At 45.7% G+C, this 18,142-nt stretch overlaps 1 protein-coding gene across 1 annotated transcript in view; it reads left to right on the top strand.

The window, feature by feature from the left end:
• The first annotated feature begins 476 nt into the window (after positions 1 to 476).
• The window catches only part of LOC106591173 (wiskott-Aldrich syndrome protein family member 3), a 160,780-nt gene continuing 143,114 nt past the window's right edge, over positions 477 to 18,142 (top strand). The window contains 1 exon segment of the mRNA XM_045701584.1: positions 477 to 1,245. The gene's annotated coding sequence lies outside the window, so the exon portion shown is untranslated.

The following is an 18,142-nucleotide window of genomic DNA, read 5'->3' as shown; positions in this document are numbered from 1 at the left end:
ACTGCTTCTTAGCAACAGGTAGATGTCAGCAGCAGAACCAACTTAAATCAAGTAAGAAATAGTTTGTTTCAACAGCACATCTAACTATTTACATCATTTATATTAGCAGCCACTAGCATTAGCTTGCTTACAATGTGTGATGATGGCTGTGGTTGTACAAAATAAATAGCCATATACATTGTGACATTTTGGCTACAGAGGCAGTTGGTATGTTATGCATTTTTTTGTTATGCCTTTTTTTTGAGCACCCCCTTACTGATTGATTGATTGATTGGTTGATTGATTGTCGCCTCCTTTGTGATTGTCTGTGCTCAGTATGTAATGTGCGAATGAGTGATTTCAGCACCACGGACAGCGACGGACAGGCGCGCGGTATGTCTGGAAGAAAACAACTGTTACAACACAGTTAGCTCCAATGCGTCACACAACAACAGTCAGTCTGGGTTTTCCTATAGAATAAGTTATTAGTGCTTTGACTCAGTATCAGCGTGACAATAGCCTTGGAACTGAGACGTAAATGTCAGCAGCACTTCGCTGTCGGAGCCAGGAGAGAGCAGCGTCGTTCCATTTCCAACCCTTTACAGTCCAGACTACCGGTATGTTGCAAATATGTGGCAGTAGTACGCCTATGTTGATAAGTAAAGAAAGGAACAACGACCTATAGCACCAAGCTGATGCTGAAGCTTATAGAGGCGTATATATAGGCTGCTGTCTTCAACCCTACACCACAGTGAAGCGTGTGCATGCGGCTTGCTCTACATTCCTCCTAAATAAACCTACGGAAGAACACACACATATTTAGCCCATTCCTCATCACGGTACAGTAAAACAAAACAGCGAGAGAGACAGGGAGCGCGTAAAACATCTTGCTTATTTCGATCGAGGTTATTATAACGTGTAGTCAGTCGGTCTAAGTCTCGCCGTTTTTCGGTGAAGCGCATGCGCACTAACAGGTCTGGAATCTGCTGCAGCTCGCACTACAGGGCTGAAGAGTCGACGCTGCCTTGGTAACGTAACAACACACAGACTGGGCAAGAGTTGGAGACCCAGATATCCTTACATCAAAGGCTCCCTCCTCCTCCTTTCCTCTCCATCCATCCCTCCGTCCCTGTTTCTCCCATCATCAGCCAAATCTGGGCGGCTGTGCATCCGCTGTTATGGACCCGTGGATATGAAATCCAGACAGGGTAGAAAAAAATACGGAGAGAAAAAAATCTACTAAAATAATAAAGAGAAGCTACATTGGTGAGTTAAATCGCGCATTGCTTGTCATTTGTAACGGACGGGGGAAAAGTGAGCTAACGTTAGCAGCAGCAATAACAGGGGAATAGCACGTTGTTATGGTCGTCATGCATTAGTAAGCGTGGATGTATCATGGCCATGGAGGAGTAGCACTTCGAGTGTATCCTTGAGAAAATGTATACATTTGGTTACAGATTCATCATGCAATGAACTCAAACAAGCATAATCCGAAACCGATTATCGTTTGATTGACACGTTCTGTTTCGCCTATGTACACTGATTGTTATTTTAATGTACAATTGACACGAATGCTCTGTTCGGGCTATCTTTCTATCAAAATTGATGTATTGATTGTGGCTGCCTATATAGATAGATAGGTATAGGATATTTTTGTAGCATGTGGAATTGACAGTTTGCGTATGCGAAACAACTGGCCATCGTTTTAGCCTAGAACAGACTAGTAATGTAACGGCTGGTTGTGATACAGCCTGGAATCGTACCAGTGTCTGTAGTGACGCCTCTAGCACTGAGATACGGAGCCTTAGACCGCTGCGCCTCTCGGGGAGCCACTCAGAAACTAGGGAGGTGTCCCAAATGGAACCCTATTCATTATATAGTACACTACTTTTAACCACGAAGCATAGGGCTCTTGTCAAAAGTAGAACACTATATAGGGAATAGGGTTCCATTTGGGACTTCTGCAAACAGTGACTAGCAGTGTTTCACCACTCACTGAGCACAGACATCAATACAACTTCTATTCTACGTTGGTTCAACGTAATTTGTGGAAACATCATTGATTGAACCAGTGTGTGCCCAGTTGGCAACTTGGTTCTAGGGTTTAGTCCAATGATATATATAAACCCTGGATTGCTGATGCTAGTATTGATCATTGAGAGGCTTTGAATCCACTGGTTGGCCATATTGGCACTCCCCAGTTGGAGCAGTGCTCCATGCATTTACATTTGAGTCATTTAGCAGATGCTCTTATCCAGAGCCACTTACAGGCGCAATTAGGGTTAAGTGCCTTGCTCAAGGGCACATTGACATATTTTTCATCAAGTCAGCTCGAGGATTCAAACCAGCAACCTTTTGGTTACTGGCCAAATGCTCTTAACCACTAGGCTACCTACAGTGAGAACAGAATTCTACAATATTTCACAAAAAATATTTTCTAGGACAAAATTACATGTATTTAAGTATTTCTTTGTAGTGGGGACAGTAACATTAGTACACTCTGAAAAAATATACCCTAAGGAAATGTTTTTCTATATTATTGAATTGTTTTATTGTTTATCTCACATAATATAATTGAACACTATGCATTATGGTATTCGTAAAGAACACATGTGCAAAAATGAACGTAGACATTAATTTAACTTTCTTTTCTTTTTTTTACAATGGAGGAGTACCAAGATGGCTGCATGGTGGCTTCAATACAATGCCCCTTGGCAGTCATCTAGGGTTTATATACTGTACATCATTGGTTTAGTCTAGTGTAACAGATTATTCTTGCTAGAGCCAGACCCAACAGAGTCAACAACCATTTACCAGTCACTGCTGTTGTTGTTATCTCGCGCTGTCCAAGTCAAGTTTTCACAAAAGTGTCAAACGTTCTCTTGTAGAATGATGTTTTTGTGCTGTACGTTGTCGTTTTCTTTTCAGTGTTGTTATTGTGTTACCAGTGCATTGACATATTTGGCTTAGAGTTTTGTTGGTTGTTTCTCTTGAAAAAAAATTGAATAACCTTTTCAAGATCTTGTATATTATGTGTGTAAATTAATGCCATATTGTCATTTTGTTATTACAGGTTAGTTACAATATACTTTGCTTGAGGGAAAGGGCTTTCAAACTGCTTGATATTATCTCAGTCGTTTTGTAGCCTGCCGAGACAGCACTTAAACTTGACTTGGAGCTAAAAGATCTGGATTAGTGGATAGTCCAGTGAGCACAAGAGGTTGAAAAGATGTCTTTGATTACAGTATTAAACTTGTAACAGTTGAAGACAGTGATCAAACAGTCGTGTCATTATTGATTGGAGGAAATTTCTCATTTTAAATGGATGAACTGAATGTTTTATGATGTTAGGCCTTTGTAGAACTGTATACACAGAGAGAGGCGGAGAGGGAGGGTTAGAGGGAGAGAGGGAGGGGGAGGGAGGGAGCGAGAGGGAGGGGGAGGGAGAGAGAGAGACAAAGAGGGAGAGGGATGAGAGAGAGAGACAGAGAGAGAGAGAGAGAGAGAGAGAGTGAGAGAGAGCGAGAGAGAAGAGTAGTACTAGGCAGTCTGAATCCAATCAAATTGTATTTGTCACATGCTTTGTAAATAACACGTGTAGGCTGACAGTGAAATGCTTACTTACGTGTCCTTTTCCAACAATGCAGAGTTAAAGATAAATAAATAAAAAATGTAAATAGTGACTTGAGGGATGAATACACATTGAATTATGAATAGTAAAAAAATAACATGGTTATATCCAGGTTTTGCAGGGTTAGGGGTACGAGGTAATTGTGGTAGTTACAGTATGTGCAGGTAGGGAGAGGAGGTAATTGTGGTAGTTACAGTATGTGCAGGTAGGGGTACGAGGTAATTGTGGTAGTTACAGTATGTGCAGGTAGGGGTAGGAGGTAATTGTGGTAGTTACAGTATGTGCAGGTAGGGGTACGAGGTAATTGTGGTAGTTAGAGTAGGTGCAGGTAGGGGTACGAGTTAATTGTGGTAGTTACAGTATGTGCAGGTAGGGGTACGAGTTAATTGTGGTAGTTACAGTATGTGCAGGTAGGGGTACGAGTTAATTGTGGTAGTTACAGTATGTGCAGGTAGGGGTATGAGGTAATTGTGGTAGTTACAGTATGTGCAGGTAGGGGTATGAGGTAATTGTGGTAGTTACAGTATGTGCAGGTAGGGGTACGAGGTAATTGTGGTAGTTAGAGTAGGTGCAGGTAGGGGGACGAGTTAATTGTGGTAGTTACAGTATGTGCAGGTAGGGAAACGAGTTAATTGTGGTAGTTACAGTATGTGCAGGTAGGGGTATGAGGTAATTGTGGTAGTTACAGTATGTGCAGGTAGGGGTACGAGGTAATTGTGGTAGTTACAGTATGTGCAGGTAGGGGTACGAGGTAATTGTGGTAGTTTCAGTATGTGCAGGTAGGGGTATGAGGTAATTGTGGTAGTTTCAGTATGTGCAGGTAGGGGTATGAGGTAATTGTGGTAGTTACAGTATGTGCAGGTAGGGGTACGAGGTAATTGTGGTAGTTTCAGTATGTGCAGGTAGGGGTAGGAGTAATTGTGGTAGTTACAGTATGTGCAGGTAGGGGTACGAGGTAATTGTGGTAGTTACAGTATGTGCAGGTAGGGGTACGAGTTAATTGTGGTAGTTACAGTATGTGCAGGTAGGGGTACGAGTTAATTGTGGTAGTTACAGTATGTGCAGGTAGGGGTACGAGTTAATTGTGGTAGTTACAGTATGTGCAGGTAGGGGTACGAGTTAATTGTGGTAGTTACAGTATGTGCAGGTAGGGTATGAGGTAATTGTGGTAGTTACAGTATGTGCAGGTAGGGGTAAAGTGACTGGCACCAGGATAGATAATAAACTGAGCAGCAACAGCATATGTAGTGAATTTGAAAGTGTGTGTGTGTATGAGTGTGTGTGTGTGTGCAGTGGTGTAAAGTACTTAAGTAAAAATACAAGTTTGTATTACTAGTTGGTATTACAGACCGGGTCAGGGATAGGTTGAAAATGTCAGTGAAGACACTTTCCAGCTGGTCAGCGCATACTATTCCGTCCTGGTGAATGTTAAACTGTTTAAAGGTCTTACTCACATCGGCTACGTATAGCAAGATCACACAGTCGTCCAGAGCAGCTGGTGCTCTCATACATGGTTCAGTGTTGCTTGCCTCAAAGCGAGCATAGAAGATATTTAGCCTGTCTGGTAGTCTTGCATTGCTGGGCAGCTCGCATTCCCTTTGCACCCATCGAGTAGTAGGATTCGATCTTAGTCCTGTATTGATGCTTTGCATGTTTAATGGCTCGTCGGAGGTCGTAGCAAGATTTCTCTTATAATCGTCTAGATTAGTGTCCCGCTCCTTGAAAGCGGCAGCTCTAGCCTTTAGCTCAGTGCGGATGTTGCCTTTAATCCATTGCTCCTGGTTGGGGTATGTATGTACGGTCACTGTGGGAATGACGTCGTCGATGCACTTTTTAATGAAGCCGGTGACTGATGTGGTAAACTCCTCAATGTTATCAGATGAATCCCGGAAAATATTCTAGTCTATGCTAGCTAAACAGTCATGTAGCTTAGCATCCACTTCGTCTGATAGGAACATTGCTGACAGAGCAGGTAAGAGGACCAGGCCGACTCTCCGTCTAACTCTGACATCACCTGATCCCCCATCCCGGAAATATTGGACCTCTCTCTCTGTCTCTCTCTCTGTCTCTTTCTACATCCCTGCTCTCTCTTTCTCTCTCAGTAACCATTCAGTACTTAGCAGTTGCCAAGAGAATGTTTAGCCTGTGAGTTTGTAGTCCAGCGTGATGCTCTGTGATCCAATGTTCTGTTCCAGAACTGAACCTTTACTTTTAGAACCCTGGCCCAGAAAAATCATGTATTTTTCAGACTCTGACCGTAGGGTTACTGTATTCTTACCCCCTATGGAGTACTTGTCTTTTTTCCATTGTTTTATCAGGAAAAGAGACTTGGCTATCTGTTGAGGGGTAGCTTTTTCTACAGCTTTTGAATCAGGTATCAACTGTACAACTGGTTGGTCCTATTTTAAATGTGTCGGTGTAATAAATAAGTTATATGCACCTACACTGTAAATTCATCACCATTTAGTCATTTGCCAGACACTGTTATCAATAATCATTCACTTTAAAGATGTCCTCCAGGGATTTTTGAACTTTTACTGTATCCCAAGTATAAATACAGTAAAAGGTAAGAAAAATAATATATGTTTTGAGCAAAATAGTGTCTTTTAGGCAAAAATGCAAACTTCATGGAGTATGGCGTTCAAGGAGTTGGTCTGATGGGAATTTGTGATGTCATCAGCCTTCCCCCCTTGCCTGAGGAACTAGAAGAGCCATAGACAACAAAAGAGGAAAGATCCACTTGTGATGTCATGATTTACCTGGACAACCTATTGAGATGTGCCAATGCTGCCATTTTTATCTGAATTTCAAATCATTACTGGGTAACAATTAAGTACCTTACTGTGATTGTTGTCAATTAAAATAGTAAAAAAGAAAGAAAAATAGCTTCTTAGCAAAAAGCTATTTCCAACCGAGGATTTTGCTCGGACTGTCTGGGAGTGGTCTGAGTGGGGAGGGGAAAACTGAAAACCAGCTGTTATTGGCAGAGAGGTTTGGCACTCTATTTATTATTGGTCTATCAGGTGTTCTTTTCAAACAGCTGTTACACTAAAAGGGCATTATCATATTTTCACAATTTCAATGTATTATTCCAAACCTCATAGCGTGTAAATATATATAAAACACAAGAAAATCTAGCTTTTGACTGTCAATGAGGTGTTATTTGAGATGAAAAGGGGACTGGAGTGTCATTTTGAGGTAGCTAGATAAGACAACCACATATCACCACAAATACACTATAGCTTCCTATTAACAGTACCAATATCACCACAAATACACTATAGCTTCCCATTAACAGTACCAATATCACCACAAATACACTATAGCTTCCTATTAACAGTACCAATATCACCACAAATACACTATAGCTTCCCATTAACAGTACCAATATCACCACAAATACACTATAGCTTCCTATTAACAGTACCAATATCACCACAAATACACTATAGCTTCCCATTAACAGTACCAATATCACCACAAATACACTATAGCTTCCTATTAACAGTACCAATATCACCACAAATACACTATAGCTTCCCATTAACAGTACCAATATCACCACAAATACACTATAGCTTCCTATTAACAGTACCAATATCACCACAAATACACTATAGCTTCCTATTAACAGTACCAATATCACCACAAATACACTATAGCTTCCTATTAACAGTACCAATATCACTACAAATACACTATAGCTTCCTATTAACAGTACCAATATCACCACAAATACACTATAGCTTCCCATTAACAGTACCAATATCACCACAAATACACTATAGCTTCCTATTAACAGTACCAATATCACCACAAATACACTATAGCTTCCTATTAACAGTACCAATATCACAACAAATACACTATAGCTTCCTATTAACAGTACCAATATCACCACAAATACACTATAGCTTCCTATTAACAGTACCACATATCACCACAAATACACTATAGCTTCCTATTAACAGTACCAATATCACCACAAATACACTATAGCTTCCTATTAACAGTACCAATATCACCACAAATACACTATAGCTTCCTATTAACAGTACCACATATCACCACAAATACACTATAGCTTCCTATTAACAATACCAATATCACTACAAATACACTATAGCGTCATTGGGAAAATTCATTCGGAATGAATTCAGACCCCTTTGAGTTTTCCAGATTTTGTTACATTACAGTCTTATTCTAAAATGGATGAAATAGTTTTTTCCCTCATCAATCTATGTACAATACCCCATAATGAGAAAGCAAAACCAGGTTTTTAGAAATGTTTGCAAATGTAAAAAAAAAAGCTATTTAACATTTGCATAAGTATTCAGACCCTTTTACTCAGTACTTTGTTGAAGCACCTTTGGCAGTGATTACAGCCTCAAGTCTTCTTGGGTATGACGCTACAAGCTTGGCATACCTGTATTTGGGGAGTTTCTCCTATTCTTCTCTGCAGATCCTCAAGCTCTGTCAGGTTGGATGGGGAGAGTCGCTGCACAGCTATTTCCAGGTCTCTCCAGAGATGTTTGATCGGGTTCAAGTCCGGGCTCTGGCTGGGCCACTCAAGGACATTCAGAGACTTGTCCCGAAGCCACTCCTGCATTGTCTTGGCTGTGTACTTACGGTCATTGTCCTGTTGGAAGGTGAACCTTCACCCCAGTCTGAGGTCCTGAGCACTCTGGAGCAGGTTTTCATCAAGGATCTTTTCTGTACTTTGCTCCGTAAATGTTTTACCTTGATTCTGACTAGTCTCCCAGTCACTGCCATTGAAAAACATCCCCACATCATGATGCTGCCACCACCATGCTTTACCGTAGGGATGGTGCCAGGTTTCCTCCAGACGTGACGCTTGGCATTCAGGCCAAAGAGTTCAATCTTGGTTTCATCAGACCAGAGAATCTTGTTTCTCATGGTCAGAGTCCTTTAGGTGTCTTTTGGAAAACTCCAAGCGGGCTGTCATGTGCCTTTTACTGAGGAGTGGCTTCCGTCTGGCCACTCTACCATAAAGGCCTGATTGGTGGAGTGCTGCAGAGATGGTTGTTCTTCTGGAAGGTTCTCCCATCTCCACAGAGAAACTCTGGAACTCTGACAGAGTGACCATTGGGTTCTTGGTCACCTCCCTGACCAAGGCCCTTCTCCCTCAATTTCTCAGTTTGGCTGAGCAGCCAGCTCTAGGAAGAATCTTGGTGGTTCCAAACTTCTTCCATTTAATAATGATGGAGGCCACTGTGATCTTGGAGACCTTCAATGCTGCATAATTGTTTGGTATCTTTCCCCAGATCTGTTTCTGGACACAATCCTGTCTCGGAGCTCTAAGGACAATTCCTTCGACCTCATGGCTTGGTTTTTGCTCTGACATGCACTGTCAACTGTGGGACCTTACATAGACAGGTGTGTGCCTTTCCAAATCTTGCCCAATCAATTGAATTTACCACAAGTGGACTCCAATCAAGTTGTAGAAACATCTCAAGGATGATCAATGGAAATAGGATGCACCTGAGGTCAATTTCGAGTCTCATAGCAAAGGGTCTGAATTCTTATGTAAGTAAGGTATTTCTGTTTTTTATAGGTTATACATTTGCAGCAATTTATAAAAACCTGTTTTCGCTTTGTCATTATGGGGTATTGTTTGTAGATTGATGAATAAGGCTGTAACTTAACAAAATGTGGAAAAAGTCAAGGGGTCTGAGTACTTTCTGAATGCACTGAATAAGGTGCCATTTAGGTCATAACAGTGAGGTTAAAGGCTGAGGACAATGGCATCAAGGATGAATGAGTTATATAGGGAATCCTCACGAAGCCAGAACAAATAAAGCCTGTGGTTTTGGGGACTTACATGTAATCCATAGAGTAGTCCTTTGGAGGGAGGACTGTTGACATATATCTGACAAGTTTATTTAAACGTGCAAATGAGGAATAACTTAATATTTACATTCCGGCCTTAGCCACGCCTCCTTTAAGACTCCATAATGTTTAATCTGTAAGAACTACAAAGCAAACATGCTTTACTGTTTGCTCTTTAATATGAGTAGTATTTCAATTTCAAAAACATTTTTTAACATTAATTTACGAATATTGAAAATATTAGTTTTTTGATTTGGCAAATTTTTCAATGTATTGTTGAACATAATATACTCTACGAGGGGATATCCAAGTTATGATCCAATTTGTAAACATTACCAACAAAGTGAATATGAAAATGGATTCAAAATGGTCGCCCTCTGCTGGTGATTTGTAGGATGTGCAATGATACAAGTAAAAGGAGGGCTGTGATTGGTTATATTGCCTACTATGTCATAAAATGGGCCATCATTTTAAAACTAGCAGCGATCCCATTGTGGAACTTTGACATGCCCTTATATATGAGTATATACTGCTCAACAATATATAGAAACATTTGACAAATCCAAAAATGTATATCTTAAATTTTCATGTTGATATTTTTAAATATTCATAATTTCATGTAAAATACTCATATTACCGAGCAATAGGTAAAGCTTCATTTGACACCAATGTTTGCTTTGTAGCTCTTACAGATGAAACATTATGGAGTCTTAAAGGAGGCCTGGCTAAGACCAAAATGTAAAAAATATGCCAAATTTCAGAAATGATTTCTCAATTATTACATTTACATTACATTTACGTCATTTAGCAGACGCTCTTATCCAGAGTGACTTACAAATTGGTGCATTCACCTTATGATATCCAATGGAACAACCACTTTACAATAGTACATCTATATCTTTTTTGGGGGGAGGGTGGGGGGGGGTTAGAAGGATTACTTTATCCTATCCCAGGTATTCCTTAAAGAGGTGGGGTTTCTTATTTTTAGATACACTTGTGTAATATATGTCAACAGTCCTTCCTCCAAAGGACTCCTCTATGGATTACACTTCATGTAAATCCCCAAAACCATGGTCATGTTTTGTCTGGGTTTCGTGAGGAATCACTCTTTGGTGAGTGGATAGCCTGTCTGTGTGAAGGTAGACTATTTTATAGTCATGCACCGATTTGTTTTGGTGCGTGAGAGGCATACAGGCAAAGGCGGACACACACACACACACACACACACACACACACACACACACACACACACATATACACACATATACACACATATACACACACACACACACACACACACACACACACACACACACACACACACACACACACACACACACACAATATAAGGACGCCTGAAGCAGTCATATGTTTACTCTGCGATATTAACACGTTGTCCATCATCACGGTGATCGATAAGGCTGCGTATTGGCCCAATGTAATTATAGATCTATCAATCAGAGTCATTGATCTGCTGAAGATTTCTGTAATCTATCTCAGTCCATATACGGACAGCATCTGTTCAGCTGATCCATCTCCAATCTGAACTTTTACCATTATGGAGAAAAACTCTAGACCCCTGAAACTCAACTCTGGACCTGGAAGCCAGATCCACTTTGTGTTTTCATTGTTCCCCTCTAATCAGGGACTAATTTAGATCTGGGACACCAAGTTGGGTGCAATTAATGATCAGGTAGAACAGAAAAGCAGCAGGCTCCGGACCTTGTAGGGTAAGAGTTGAATACCCCTTCTCTAGACTGACCTTGGATCATTGTCTAAGAGTGACTTCATCAGTCCACGTTACCTTTATGGTCATCATATGGCTGATCTAGGATCATTTTACCCTCTTCCTACCCTAGTTAATTATTATGGAGAGAAACTCCATAAACTAGTGTGTAGTGAGGAGACTGGGTAGTGTGTAGTGAGGAGACTGGGTAGTGTGTAGTGAGGAGGCTGGGTAGTGTGTAGTGAGGAGACTGGGTAGTGTGTAGTGAGGAGACTGGGTAGTGTGTAGTGAGGAGACTGGGTAGTGAGGAGACTGGGTAGTGTGGAGACTGGGTAGTGTGTAGTGAGGAGACTGGGTAGCGTGTAGTGTGGAGACTGGGTAGTGTGTAGTGAGGAGACTGGGTAGTGTGGAGACTGGGTAGTGAGGAGACTGGGTAGTGTGTAGTGAGGGGACTGGGTAGTGTGTAGTGAGGGGACTGGGTAGTGTGGAGACTGGGTAGTGTGTAGTGAGGAGACTGGGTAGTGTGTAGTGAGGAGACTGGGTAGTGTGTAGTGAGGGGACTGGGTAGTGTGGAGACTGGGTAGTGTGTAGTGAGGAGACTGGGTAGTGTGGAGACTGGGTAGTGTGTAGTGAGGAGACTGGGTAGTGTGGAGACTGGGTAGTGTGTAGTGAGGAGACTGGGTAGTGTGTGTGAGGGGCCTGGGTAGTGTGTAGTGAGGAGACTGGGTAGTGTGTAGTGAGGGGACTGGGTAGTGTTGTGAGTAGGCTGGGTAGTGTGTAGTGAGGGGACTGGGTAGTGTGTAGTGAGGAGACTGGGTAGTGTGTAGTGAGGAGACTGGGTAGTGTGTAGTGAGGAGACTGGGTAGTGTGTAGTGAGGGGACTGGGTAGTGTGTAGTGAGGAGACTGGGTAGTGTGTAGTGAGGAGACTGGGTAGTGTGTAGTGAGGAGACTGGGTAGTGTGTAGTGAGGAGACTGGGTAGTGTGTAGTGAGGAGACTGGGTAGTGTGTGGTGAGGAGACTGGGTAGTGTGTAGTGAGGAGACTGGGTAGTGAGGAGACTGGGTAGTGTGGAGACTGGGTAGTGTGTAGTGAGGAGACTGGGTAGCGTGTAGTGTGGAGACTGGGTAGTGTGTAGTGAGGAGACTGGGTAGTGTGGAGACTGGGTAGTGAGGAGACTGGGTAGTGTGTAGTGAGGGGACTGGGTAGTGTGTAGTGAGGGGACTGGGTAGTGTGGAGACTGGGTAGTGTGTAGTGAGGAGACTGGGTAGTGTGTAGTGAGGAGACTGGGTAGTGTGTAGTGAGGAGACTGGGTAGTGTGTAGTGAGGAGACTGGGTAGTGAGGAGACTGGGTAGTGTGGAGACTGGGTAGTGTGTAGTGAGGGGACTGGGTAGTGTGTAGTGAGGGGACTGGGTAGTGTGGAGACTGGGTAGTGTGTAGTGAGGAGACTGGGTAGTGTGTAGTGAGGGGACTGGGTAGTGTGGAGACTGGGTAGTGTGTAGTGAGGAGACTGGGTAGTGTGGAGACTGGGTAGTGTGTAGTGAGGAGACTGGGTAGTGTGGAGACTGGGTAGTGTGTAGTGAGGAGACTGGGTAGTGTGTGTGAGGGGCCTGGGTAGTGTGTAGTGAGGAGACTGGGTAGTGTGTAGTGAGGGGACTGGGTAGTGTTGTGAGTAGGCTGGGTAGTGTGGAGACTGGGTAGTGTTGTGAGTAGGCTGGGTAGTGTGTAGTGAGGGGACTGGGTAGTGTGTGTAGTGAGGGGACTGGGTAGTGTGTAGTGAGGGGACTGGGTAGTGTGGAGACTGGGTAGTGTGTAGTGAGGAGACTGGGTAGTGTGTAGTGAGGAGACTGGGTAGTGTGTAGTGAGGAGACTGGGTAGTGTGTAGTGAGGAGACTGGGTAGTGTGTAGTGAGGGGACTGGGTAGTGTGGAGACTGGGTAGTGTGTAGTGAGGAGACTGGGTAGTGTGGAGACTGGGTAGTGTGTAGTGAGGAGACTGGGTAGTGTGGAGACTGGGTAGTGTGTAGTGAGGAGACTGGGTAGTGTGTGTGAGGGGCCTGGGTAGTGTGTAGTGAGGAGACTGGGTAGTGTGTAGTGAGGGGACTGGGTAGTGTTGTGAGTAGGCTGGGTAGTGTGGAGACTGGGTAGTGTTGTGAGTAGGCTGGGTAGTGTGTAGTGAGGGGACTGGGTAGTGTGTGTGTGAGGGGACTGGGTAGTGTAGTGAGGGGACTGGGTAGTGTGTAGTGAGGGGACTGGGTAGTGTGTAGTGAGGAGACTGGGTAGTGTGTAGTGAGGGGACTGGGTAGTGTGTAGTGAGGAGACTGGGTAGTGTGTAGTGAGGAGACTGGGTAGTGTGTATTGAGGAGACTGGGTAGTGTGTAGTGAGGAGACTGGGTAGTGTGTAGTGAGGAGACTGGGTAGTGTGTAGTGAGGAGACTGGGTAGTGTGTAGTGAGGAGACTGGGTAGTGTGTAGTGAGGAGACTGGGTAGTGTTGTGAGTAGGCTGGGTAGTGTGGAGACTGGGTAGTGTGTGTGAGGAGACTGGGTAGTGTGTAGTGAGGAGACTGGGTAGTGTGTAGTGTGTAGTGAGGAGGCTGGGTAGTGTGTGTGAGGGGACTGGGTAGTGTGTAGTGAGGGACTGGGTAGTGTGTAGTGAGGAGACTGGGTAGTGTGTAGTGAGGAGACTGGGTAGTGTGTAGTGAGGAGGCTGGGTAGTGTGTAGTGAGGGGACTGGGTAGTGTGTAGTGAGGAGACTGGGTAGTGTGTGTGAGGAGACTGGGTAGTGTGTAGTGAGGAGACTGGGTAGTGTGTAGTGAGGAGACTGGGTAGTGTGTAGTGAGGGGACTGGGTAGTGTGTGTGAGGGGACTGGGTAGTGTGTATTGAGGAGACTGGGTAGTGTGTATTGAGGAGACTGGGTAGTGTGTAGTGTGTAGTGAGGAGGCTGGGTAGTGTGTGTGAGGGGACTGGGTAGTGTGTAGTGAGGGACTGGGTAGTGTGTAGTGAGGAGACTGGGTAGTGTGTAGTGAGGGACTGGGTAGTGTGTAGTGAGGAGACTGGGTAGTGTGTAGTGAGGAGACTGGGTAGTGTGTAGTGAGGAGGCTGGGTAGTGTGTAGTGAGGGGACTGGGTAGTGTGTAGTGAGGAGACTGGGTAGTGTGTGTGAGGAGACTGGGTAGTGTGTGTGAGGAGACTGGGTAGTGTGTAGTGAGGAGACTGGGTAGTGTGTAGTGAGGGGACTGGGTAGTGTGTAGTGAGGAGGCTGGGTAGTGTGTAGTGAGGGGACTGGGTAGTGTGTAGTGAGGAGACTGGGTAGTGTGTGTGAGGGGACTGGGTAGTGTGTAGTGAGGAGACTGGGTAGTGTGTAGTGAGGGGACTGGGTAGTGTGTAGTGAGGGGACTGGGTAGTGTGTAGTGAGGGGACTGGGTAGTGTGTAGTGAGGGGACTGGGTAGTGTATAGTGAGGGGACTGGGTAGTGTGTAGTGAGGGGACTGGGTAGTGTGTAGTGAGGAGACTGGGTAGTGTGTAGTGAGGAGACTGGGTAGTGTGTGTGAGGGGACTGGGTAGTGTGTAGTGAGGAGACTGGGTAGTGTGTAGTGAGGAGACTGGGTAGTGTGTGTGAGGGGACTGGGTAGTGTGTAGTGAGGAGACTGGGTAGTGTGTAGTGTGGAGACTGGGTAGTGTGTAGTGAGGGGACTGGGTAGTGTGTGTGAGGGGACTGGGTAGTGTGTATTGAGGAGACTGGGTAGTGTGTATTGAGGAGACTGGGTAGTGTGTAGTGTGTAGTGAGGAGGCTGGGTAGTGTGTGTGAGGGGACTGGGTAGTGTGTGTGAGGAGACTGGGTAGTGTGTAGTGAGGGACTGGGTAGTGTGTAGTGAGGAGACTGGGTAGTGTGTAGTGAGGAGACTGGGTAGTGTGTAGTGAGGAGGCTGGGTAGTGTGTAGTGAGGGGACTGGGTAGTGTGTAGTGAGGAGACTGGGTAGTGTGTGTGAGGAGACTGGGTAGTGTGTGTGAGGAGACTGGGTAGTGTGTAGTGAGGAGACTGGGTAGTGTGTAGTGAGGGGACTGGGTAGTGTGTAGTGAGGGGACTGGGTAGTGTGTAGTGAGGGGACTGGGTAGTGTGTGTGAGGGGACTGGGTAGTGTGTGTGAGGAAACTGGGTAGTGTGTAGTGAGGAGACTGGGTAGTGTGTAGTGAGGGGACTGGGTAGTGTGTAGTGAGGAGACTGGGTAGTGTGTAGTGAGGAGACTGGGTAGTGTGTAGTGAGGAGACTGGGTAGTGTGTAGTGAGGAGACTGGGTAGTGTATAGTGAGGAGACTGGGTAGTGTGTAGTTAGGGGACTGGGTAGTGTGTAGTGAGGAGACTGGGTAGTGTTGTGAGTAGGCTGGGTAGTGTGGAGACTGGGTAGTGTTGTGAGTAGACTGGGTAGTGTGGAGACTGGGTAGTGTGTGTGAGGAGACTGGGTAGTGTGTAGTGAGGAGACTGGGTAGTGTGTAGTGAGGAGACTGGGTAGTGTGTAGTGAGGAGACTGGGTAGTGTGTTGTGAGGAGACTGGGTAGTGTGTAGTGAGGAGACTGGGTAGTGTGTAGTGAGGGGACTGGGTAGTGTGTAGTGAGGAGACTGGGTAGTGTGTAGTGAGGAGACTGGGTAGTGTGTAGTGAGGAGACTGGGTAGTGTGTAGTGAGGAGACTGGGTAGTGTGTAGTGAGGAGACTGGGTAGTGTGTAGTGAGGAGGCTGGGTAGTGTATAGTGTGTAGTGTGTAGTGAGGAGACTGGGTAGTGTGTAGTGAGGAGGCTGGGTAGTGTGTAGTGAGGAGACTGGGTAGTGTGTGTGAGGGGACTGGGTAGTGTGTAGTGAGGAGACTGGGTAGTGTGTAGTGAGGGGACTGGGGAGTGTGTAGTGAGGAGACTGGGTAGTGTGTGTGAGGGGACTGGGTAGTGTGTAGTGAGGGGACTGGGTAGTGTGTAGTGAGGGGACTGGGTAGTGTGTAGTGAGGAGGCTGGGTAGTGTGTAGTGAGGAGACTGGGTAGTGTGTGTGAGGGGTCTGGTTAGTGTGTGTGAGGGGACTGGGTAGTGTGTAGTGAGGGGACTGGGTAGTGTGTAGTGAGGAGACTGGGTAGTGTGTAGTGAGGGGACTGGGTAGTGTATAGTGTGTAGTGTGTAGTGAGGAGACTGGGTAGTGTGTGTGAGGAGACTGGGTAGTGTGTAGTGAGGAGACTGGGTAGTGTGTAGTGAGGAGACTGGGTAGTGTGTAGTGAGGAGACTGGGTAGTGTGTAGTGAGGAGACTGGGTAGTGTGTAGTGAGGAGACTGGGTAGTGTGTAGTGAGGAGACTGGGTAGTGTGTAGTGAGGAGACTGGGTAGTGTGTAGTGAGGGGACTGGGTAGTGTGTAGTGAGGAGACTGGGTAGTGTGTGTGAGGAGACTGGGTAGTGTGTAGTGAGGAGACTGGGTAGTGTGTAGTGAGGAGACTGGGTAGTGTGTGTGAGGAGACTGGGTCGTGTGTGTGAGGAGACTGGGTAGTGTGTAGTGTGGAGACTGGGTAGTGTGTAGTGTGGGGACTGGGTAGTGTGTGTGAGGGGACTGGGTAGTGTGTATTGAGGAGACTGGGTAGTGTGTATTGAGGAGACTGGGTAGTGTGTAGTGTGTAGTGAGGAGGCTGGGTAGTGTGTGTGAGGGGACTGGGTAGTGTGTAGTGAGGGACTGGGTAGTGTGTAGTGAGGAGACTGGGTAGTGTGTAGTGAGGGACTGGGTAGTGTGTAGTGAGGAGACTGGGTAGTGTGTAGTGAGGAGACTGGGTAGTGTGTAGTGAGGAGGCTGGGTAGTGTGTAGTGAGGGGACTGGGTAGTGTGTAGTGAGGAGACTGGGTAGTGTGTGTGAGGAGACTGGGTAGTGTGTGTGAGGAGACTGGGTAGTGTGTAGTGAGGAGACTGGGTAGTGTGTAGTGAGGGGACTGGGTAGTGTGTAGTGAGGAGACTGGGTAGTGTGTGTGAGGAGACTGGGTAGTGTATAGTGAAGAGACTGGGTAGTGTGTAGTGAGGGGACTGGGTAGTGTGTGTGAGGAGACTGGGTAGTGTGTAGTGAGGAGACTGGGTAGTGTGTAGTGAGGGGACTGGGTAGTGTGTAGTGAGGAGACTGGGTAGTGTGTGTGAGGGGACTGGGTAGTGTGTAGTGAGGAGACTGGGTAGTGTGTAGTGAGGGGACTGGGTAGGGTGTAGTGAGGGGACTGGGTAGTGTGTAGTGAGGGGACTGGGTAGTGTGTAGTGAGGGGACTGGGTAGTGTGTAGTGAGGGGACTGGGTAGTGTGTAGTGAGGAGACTGGGTAGTGTGTAGTGAGGAGACTGGGTAGTGTGTGTGAGGGGACTGGGTAGTGTGTAGTGAGGAGACTGGGTAGTGTGTAGTGAGGAGACTGGGTAGTGTGTGTGAGGGGACTGGGTAGTGTGTAGTGAGGAGACTGGGTAGTGTGTAGTGTGGAGACTGGGTAGTGTGTAGTGAGGGGACTGGGTAGTGTGTGTGAGGGGACTGGGTAGTGTGTATTGAGGAGACTGGGTAGTGTGTATTGAGGAGACTGGGTAGTGTGTAGTGTGTAGTGAGGAGGCTGGGTAGTGTGTAGTGAGGAGACTGGGTAGTGTGTAGTGAGGGGACTGGGTAGTGTATAGTGAGGGGACTGGGTAGTGTGTAGTGAGGAGACTGGGTAGTGTGTAGTGAGGAGACTGGGTAGTGTGTAGTGAGGAGGCTGGGTAGTGTGTAGTGAGGGGACTGGGTAGTGTGTAGTGAGGAGACTGGGTAGTGTGTGTGAGGAGACTGGGTAGTGTGTGTGAGGAGACTGGGTAGTGTGTAGTGAGGAGACTGGGTAGTGTGTAGTGAGGGGACTGGGTAGTGTGTAGTGAGGGGACTGGGTAGTGTGTAGTGAGGGGACTGGGTAGTGTGTGTGAGGGGACTGGGTAGTGTGTGTGAGGAGACTG

This window comes from Salmo salar, chromosome ssa18 (assembly GCF_905237065.1).
Source record: "Salmo salar chromosome ssa18, Ssal_v3.1, whole genome shotgun sequence".
NCBI lineage: Eukaryota > Metazoa > Chordata > Actinopteri > Salmoniformes > Salmonidae > Salmo > Salmo salar.
Note: the sequence above shows the minus strand (reverse complement) of the source record. Positions and strands in the feature narration are given on the sequence as shown.